Source organism: Candoia aspera, chromosome 6, assembly GCF_035149785.1.
Source record: "Candoia aspera isolate rCanAsp1 chromosome 6, rCanAsp1.hap2, whole genome shotgun sequence".
Classification (NCBI taxonomy): domain Eukaryota; kingdom Metazoa; phylum Chordata; class Lepidosauria; order Squamata; family Boidae; genus Candoia; species Candoia aspera.
In genome coordinates, this window is record NC_086158.1 from 87,489,135 (window position 1) to 87,497,765 (window position 8,631).

Below are 8,631 nucleotides of genomic sequence, written 5' to 3' on the forward strand. Positions count from 1 at the left end.
AGCACTGTGGTACTGCAGGCTTGTGTCCTCAGCCAGCATGTCGCATATAAGCACATACCTGGAGACTCCTCTTCCATGTGCTCCTCTGCTTCTGGCTCCTGTGAAGTGGTGCAAAGTCAGGTGTTGCTGCTCTGCCAGAGACCAGGAATAACTACTTGGGTCCAGCACCTATATGCATGAAGCACTTTGGTGGTTCCATTGAGCATTATCTACCCTGGTAAAATCTAAAATCCACAGGAAACAATGCTATGGAGAAAGGAAGGATGAGTTAGCAAAGAGTAGCACAATGAAAGAGAACCTATCCTCATACAGGCAAAATGTAGAGGGCTAAACTGTCTATGTGAAGGAAAGGTACTTGGTGCTTGTTCTCAAGTAACCTCATGGGAAGTGGTGTTCAACCCTGGAGTAGCACCTTGGAACAAAGTACAGCCTTCTGTGGTGGGTTCCACTATAGTGGGAGGAACAAGGTTCTGCTCAGAAGGCCAAGACTGAAGTAAAACCTGTACACTAGAAGCAGAGGTAAGAATTGTCAATAACTATTGTGACCACAGGTTGCAATAGTACATAGGATAAAAAAGAATGAAATGAGTAAATAAAAAGAAGGGAAAGAAATTACAGCAACAAAGAAAACACATGGAAAAGAATTAAGATGAAACCAATACTAACATTGAGAGCTTAAACATTTCTAAGTTTAAAACGGGTCCCCAACCCCCGGGCCGTGGACCGGTACCAGTCCATGGCCTGTTAGGAACCGGGCCGCACAGCAGGAGGTGAGCAGTGGGCGAGCGAGCAAAGCTTCATCTGTATTTTTTGCTCGCATTACCACCTGAGCTCCGCCTCCTGTCTGATCAGTGGCAGCAGTAAATTCCAAAACCATCCCACCCTGGTCCGTGGAAAAATGGTCTTCCACAAAACCAGTCCCTGGTGCCAAAAAGGTTGGGGACCACTGGTTTAAAAGAAAGCATGGCAGAGGAAATTTGACTACTAACAGTTGGAACCACATCCGCATGGAGGTTGTTCAGTCATTCAGCATCTGACCCCTTAAGTTTATCATCAATATTTTCCCCCTGATTTCATTGTAGATATGGCAGGAGAGGATGTAATACCACAAAGGCAGAGAAACTGTTGTGAACGTTAACAAAATCTCCCTTCAGGATATGCAGTGGGCAGGGTCTGAAGGTGGAGATATGTAAAACTTTCCTCAATGAAGCATTATGATCTTGACCAGATTTTAGGAGAGGCTTTCCTATTTCTTATAATGGTAGTACCAAGGTGTTTACTGCAGTAGCATCTCTGCAGGCATCTTGTTTGAAAAGGTTGACTCTGAAGTTTTCACAATTCTAAGAACTAAATTCCCCTAAAGGGGGCAAGGAAAACAATTATAGATAGGAGACAGGAGTTTGATCCATTGGTTTTCACCTACACAATACAAGAAACGTAAGATAAATTCTAAGGGAGGTTAACTCCACTTCCATCTTAAGATAGGCAGCAGAAGTGCCCTGAGAGGAGGCTCAGAATTTTCCTTAGGAAACTGTTTTGAACCACTTCCTAACTGGACTCCTCTCAGCCCCATATAACATCTGAGCTATCACATCTGCACAATATATTGGTGTAAATGATGGGCATTAATTGACCACCTGTGTTTGATATTTCTTCTGCCATGACTACTACCTTTGTCTTGTTTATCTTCAGTCTTCTCCTTTCACAATAGTTGGCCAATCTGGTCAGCAATCTTCTAAGGTTCATTGCAGGAAATAAGAGCCATGTCAATAGCATACATTAGGATTGAGATTTTACATCCACTGAGGGAAAGGAAGAAAAAGCATGGTGACTTCTTAGCCACCATAGGATCAAATATATATTTGGGGTGAGTAGAGAGCCCTGTTTTATACCTCTCTCCAATGACATGAGATCTGGAAACAGATGATGCAGCCTGTAGTGGTCTATGGAACATTACCACACAGGGTAGAAATATCCTTGGGAATGCTTCCAATAGCATGCATTGGCAGCATCCTGCATGGCCAGTTCTCTGCAGCAGAGAATACACTACCCAAGGCAAGTTATTTGATTGGTCTACCCCAGGTGACTAATGGACCCCATTGTGTTTCAGAGGGAGGTTGGGGTTGTTCCTGAAAGTCTGGTTCACAAGTCCAACTGAAGCCTGATTCACTGCTTGGAATGAGAGGGCAGCTGAGGCTCTAAATTGGACCATAGCTCCCCTTGAGAAGAGATGCCTAGAGTGTCACTGGAGAATGACAAAGAAAGAATCTAACCAAGCATGAATTAGAGCTGCTGTCAAGGCCTTTCTCATGATGGTAAGAGCAGCAAAACATCAGTATTTTTCTGTCTTATTACACCTGCAGATAGCTACACAGCAGCCCTGTTGTGAAGTTCCAGCTCTTCCTCCTCCTTTTCCTTCAGGGACACTGTGAAGAATATTCTAGGCATCTGTCAGATAGTCACTTGGATTCACTCCAAGTTGGACTCTGGCCTTAAGGCAGAGCCTATGGAAGTGACCAAAGCTGAGTCTGGTCTGGTTATCTAGGATGAGTTTGATCTTGTTGGTCCCGATTAAGTAGACAGGGTGCTTGGAACTGTTAGCTCAGCCACCTGTGTGCTGGACCCATGATAGCTAGGGATTCCCAGCAGACAACATGCAGTTGGAAGAATTCTTCCAATTTCATTGAGAGAACGAGTGATCCTGCTGTTGCTAAAAGAGGCAGTAATTAACTCCCTCCTCAGGAAGCCATCACTGGATCAAACCATTTTGGATAACTTTTGTCCCATTTCCAATCTTCCATTTTTAGGGAAGGTTTTTGAGAAGATGTTCATGTGGCAGCTTCAGAAAAATCCTGGAGGAAATGGATTATCTGGACCCTTTTCAGTCAAGTTTCAGGACCAAAACAGCATTGATCACACTTGTGATTGACCTCTAGCAGGAGCAGGATTGTGGTGGTGTGTCCATCCAGGTTCTTCTTGATAACTTAGTGGCTTTTGATAACATCGATCATCCTTCTGGACTGGCTCCATGGACTGGAAGTGGGAGGTATTGTTTTGTACTGGTTCTTCTTTGCCTTTGGTATTATAAAATAGAATTTTAGTATACCATATGAATTTATTTGTATACATATTTATGCTTGGTCATCCAAGATCGATGGAAGGATGGATGTATGGGTGGTTACTTAAATATTTATTCACTAAAATTCTTGTAAATATTCTTTATGTTAGGCTTGCAGAACAATAAAAGCACTATATTCATTTGTTAACATGTGTGTGTTTGTTCCTATCCATTCTCATCCTCTGCCACACCCATACCAAGGTCCAGCAGTTTTATAGCTCCTGCAACTCAGCCCTGTTTATCCTTATTCCTACATGCCATTTACCTTAGCCATTTACCCAATTTTATTTCTTTACTGGTAGTTTTGGCCATATACAATGACACCGTTGAGGTCAAAACCCATCTTTTGATGAGGGAAAACATCCCCATGGTTTCTCAAAGATATTGTATGAATCCTACTTAGGACCACTGAGAGGATTCATACCACTGACTTTTCCTATTGGCCAGGCAGATAGTAGCCAGCATGGCTTGACACTGCAGCCAGTTAGCGTTTGGAAGCGTTTGACAATAGGTTTTATAATGAGGCTTGGATTTTTAGCAACTCTTTCTCTCCAGAACTTTCCTTCCTTCCTTCCTTCCTTCCTTCCTTCCTTCCTTCCTTCCTTCCTTCCTTCCTTCCTTCCTTCCTTCCTTCTTTCTTTCTTTCTTTCTTTCTTTCATTTATATGGCCCCCATCTCACAACATTGACTCTGGGTGATGTACAAGGATTGACAAGAGTTATAAGCAATGACCTATGACACCCAAAATAAAAAATACATCTCACTCAGAAAAACCACAACAGCAAAGCTGACCTAATCTCCAGGCCCAAACACCTGTGAAAGCAGCCAGGACTAGAGCCTTACAAAAGGTGAACAAGGTCAGAGCCATCCAGATCTCCAGGAGGAATGTTTTTTCTTAGAAAGATCACGATGTGTCAGATTAGGTAGAGGTAGTTTAGCTCTGTTTTAGTTTAAATTCACCTCTTTGGGGCTTGCTGACTAGGCCAATTAATATTTTTCAATATTGCCTCAATACACAATTCCTAGAGGCAGAGCAATTGGCGGCTGCCGATGAGAGCTTTCTACCATCCCACTCTGTGATCAAGTTTTCTGATTTTTGTTTTTTTTTTTAAAAACAACAACAAAACTCCTAGGCATTTTAGCCAGGAGCTAAGCCAAGAAAGCGTGGCTGGTTTTTTTGTTAACATCCAGCACAGAAGTGGCTTTGTAAGCTGACCACCCAACACAGACTGTAATTGTTTTATTTCACATGTGCAGACCCTCACATTGTTGGCTGATGATATGAAAGCACCTCTGCAACACTAACAGTTCCTCCAGACTGGATGTATTGCAATTTTAACTCTTCTTTCAGATTGGAGTTACTGCTTCCTCACACCAAGCTGATCCTGTGGTGAGACAAACTTTTATCAGTTGGGCTGCAGTGTGAAAAAAATGGATTATGAACATAAAATTTTCACCAGGAAAGTGCCTTAAGACAAGATCTACTATGTTAATTGCTTAAAGATTTAACTTGTGGATTCACTTATAACATTTGTTGACTAATGACTTCTGTGAACTTCATATAAATGTAAAATATTTGGGTGGAAACAATCTGATTGTTCTTGAACACTTGTGAATCAAACTGTCTTATTTTTCCTCTTCATTGTTTTGTCTCCTATCTTACCTTCCAAGGACTCTTTTCCAAGAATTACAAAGTCCATTAGGTGGCGCCAAAGGACATATTTTGTGTACTGAGACTTTCAGAAACAACAATCTACTTCTTATGCATACAATTTTGGGAAATTTGAACTGTGATTTCCTATACATATATTTTTATTATTTTATTTTTATTTATCATATTTTTATCACTGCCCATCTCCCCCACATGGGGGACACTGGGAGGTTCACAATAAAAACAGTTTAAAAATCAATAAAATCATAAATAATATCAATAAGCAATAAATACCAATATAAATACAATAAAATCCAAGTGATGGTAGATCTAATTCAACCCATAAGGGGATAAGACCAGTCCTGGCAGGATTAGGGAACCAACCAACCCCAAGAATGGCTCTTCCTCTCCCCACTCCAAGCATGGTGACAAAACCAGGTTTTCAGCTGTTTTCTGAAGTCCAGAAGAGAGGGAGCTAACCGCACTTCCAGGGGAAGGATGTTCCAAAGGGCAGGAGCTGCTGCAGAGAAGGCCCACCTCCTGGACCCCGCCAGATGGAATTCTTTTGCAGACAGGGTCCATAGCATGCCTTCTCTGCATGACCTCTCTTCTAAAGTTGAAGACTTTGAAGAGGTGGCTGTAAGGGAGAAAGAATAAAGAGAAGTATAAGCAATCAGGATTTTATTAGTAGATAGATTTTTAAGAGAGTGGGCTTACAGTAAGGGAATTACAGTACTTAACAGAGTATCACTTTGCAGACAGACTCAACAATGTAAAAAAATAAGATGAATTGAAATTTTTAGAATTAAACGTTATGGTTACAGTAAAACAATAAGAGAAGAGTTAGAAAAAAATTTACAACTTCTAAAGAAAGAAGGACAAATAACAAAGTTGAAAGACAGAGATAACATTCTGAGAATTAGGCTCAGATAGGATTAATTCACATGACATAGTGCACATTTTATACTGCTCTGGTTAACTTTCCCCTTGTTTGCACTTCTGCTATAGGCTCCATTTGGTGACATGCAGTAATAAAGTGATTTTTCTCCATTTGTTCTCCTGATCATTCTGAAGCCAAAGGGAGATTGAGGAAAGCATGTGGTTTTCCTGATTCTCCTTACTAGAGAGAACAAGAATCAACTGTTTTTCAGATCTGGTCTTTGACTGACCCAGAACAATTAATGATAAAAGATCTCTGCATTCACTGTAATTGGCCTCATAGGGATTGCAATGATGAGGCATCCCTATGCAGTTGGTGGAAACGAGATGAGAGTCATAGACTGCATTTGGATGGAAATTCTAAACTCTGATTGGATTGCTAAAGTAATGCTGTGGTTACCTTTTCCCTTGTTTGCACTTCTGGTATTGAGTCCATTTGCTGAAATACTGTAAGAAAGTGATTTTTCTGAATTTCTTCTATTAATCATTCTCAAGCCAAAGAGAATATCTGGAAAGCATCTACTTTTCCTAATTCTCCTTACTAGAGAGAACAAGAATATACCACTGTTTTTAAGATCTGGTCTTTGACTGACCAGAAACCTCAATGCTAAAAGTTGAATTGTGAATTCACTGTAATTCCTAACCTGAGGCACAACTATCAGGTTGGTTGAACTAGATGAGTGTCCTGGACTGATTTTAGATGTCACTTCTTAACTCTCATGGCATTGCTAAAATAACACTGTAGTTAAATTTCCCCTTGTTTGTACTTTTGCTATGCACTCCATTTTGGGCAATGTGGCAAAATATTTTTTTGGATTTTTTTTTAAGACAGAGATTCATGAAAACATACAGTTTTCCTGATTCTCCTTTCCAGGTAGAACATAAATCACCAGCTGCTTTTCAAATATGGTCTTTGAGCAGGAATCTCAAGTTCTAAAAGTGGAATTCATTTGCTATAATAGGCCTCATAGGAATTGGTAACATGAGTCCTCTATATGATGTTGCATGAAACTTGATGAGTGTCCTAGACTGCATTTATTCTCAACTCTCATAGGATTGCTCAAAGAATGCGGTAGTTAAGTTTCCCCTTCTTTATAATCAATCAAAGTTTATTGATTAGCTCTGAGGCCATATCGGAATACAAGGATAAACACTGAATGTTAATAAAATTCTACATAAAATTAATATAAAAAGACAAGTTAAATGAAGAGTAAATAGAAATACAGTAGATAAGTATACGTATGTGTAATTACACATAATTACACATTTTGGACACAGATATGTATGTTGATGCACAGTATATTAAAGATACAGGTACCATTGAAGCCAGAGTTATTTTTGTTGGGGATATTGGACCTACAAATAATTCTTGTAAGAATTATACAATATATGATCACCACAGCAATACTTCTTTATGCACAATTTTGGAAAACTCAGACTTTACCAACAATACAAGAATGGTTGTTAAAATTGATGGACATGGCAGAAAAGAACAAATTGACTTGTTTGTAGAAAGAAAACTTAAGTTATTATCTCAAAGAGTGGAAACCATTATTGGATTATTTACAAAATGCAGGAGGGGTAAAGCTTACACGGGGATTGGAAGATTAGATTGTAAATATAATAGGATATATTAGACAAAGAATTATATCTACATATTGTATGAAAAACTAGTACTTAGGATAGATTCTTATGTTCTTATGACCAGACGTTTTGGAAGATTGGAAGTTATTTATGTTTCATACTTTTTTCAGTCTATTACTTTACTAAACTTTTTCTTTTCTTCTTAATTTTGTATTTCTATTTCCATTTCTATTTCTAACTTTTAATTTTATATTAAAATTTTAATAAAAACAAAATTCAAAAAAAGAAAAAGAAAGCCATGTGTTCCCAGGATCACAGTGAAAAGAGAAATTTTCAGTCAAAAGAGAAATCCAAAGAATAAATGAGAAAAATCACTATTTTTAGACATTGCCCAAAATGGAGTGCATAGCAAAAGTGAAAAGAACCGAAAAGTTAACTGCACCGTTGTGTGAGCAAACCTATGAGAGTTCAGATCTTGGGGTCTAAATTCAGTCTCGGACACATGTTTTCAGCAACCTGATAGACAGCACTCATGCTACCAATTCCTATCAGGCATATACCGCAGAATTCAACTGCTACAACTCAAGATTCCGGCTCAGTTTAAGGTCATATTTGAACAGCAGGTAGTGATTCATGTTCTAAAAGGCGAGGAGAATCGGGAATCCTTTCTCAGTTTTCAGAGATGTCCAAGGACAAAATGAGAAAAATCGCTATTTTGCCACATTGCAGAAAACGGAGTGCTAAACCAAAGTGAAAAGAACCGAAAAGTTAACTGCACCGTTGTGTAAGCAAACCTATGAGAGGTCAGACTTTGGGTGTAAATTCAGTCGCGCACACTTTTTGAGGTTGTAAGGAACACATCGAGAGGACTCATGTTACCAATTCCGATGACCGCTTTTATACTGAATTCAAGGGCTAGAACTCAAGATTCCCACGAAGTCAAAGACCGTATTCGAAACCTAGATGGTAGTTCATGTATTTTCAGGGGCATTGCTCAGTCTCAGGAGACATCCAAAGAATAAATGAGGAACGTTGTGTGAGCAAACCGATGAGAGGTCAGACTTTAGCTCTAAATTCAGTCCTTGACACTTTTTGAAGTTTTGAGAAACCTCATTGAGAAGGGTGATGTTCGCAATTCCTATGACCGCTTTTATACGGAATGCAGAATTCAACTGCTAGAACTCATGATTCCCACGAACTCAAAGTCCGTATTCGAAACCTAGATGGTAGTAATTTTCAGGGTCATTTCTCAGTCTCAGGAGACATCCAAAGAATAAATGAGGAACATTCTGTGAGCAAACCGATGAGAGCTCAGACTTTAGCTCTAAATTCAGGCCTT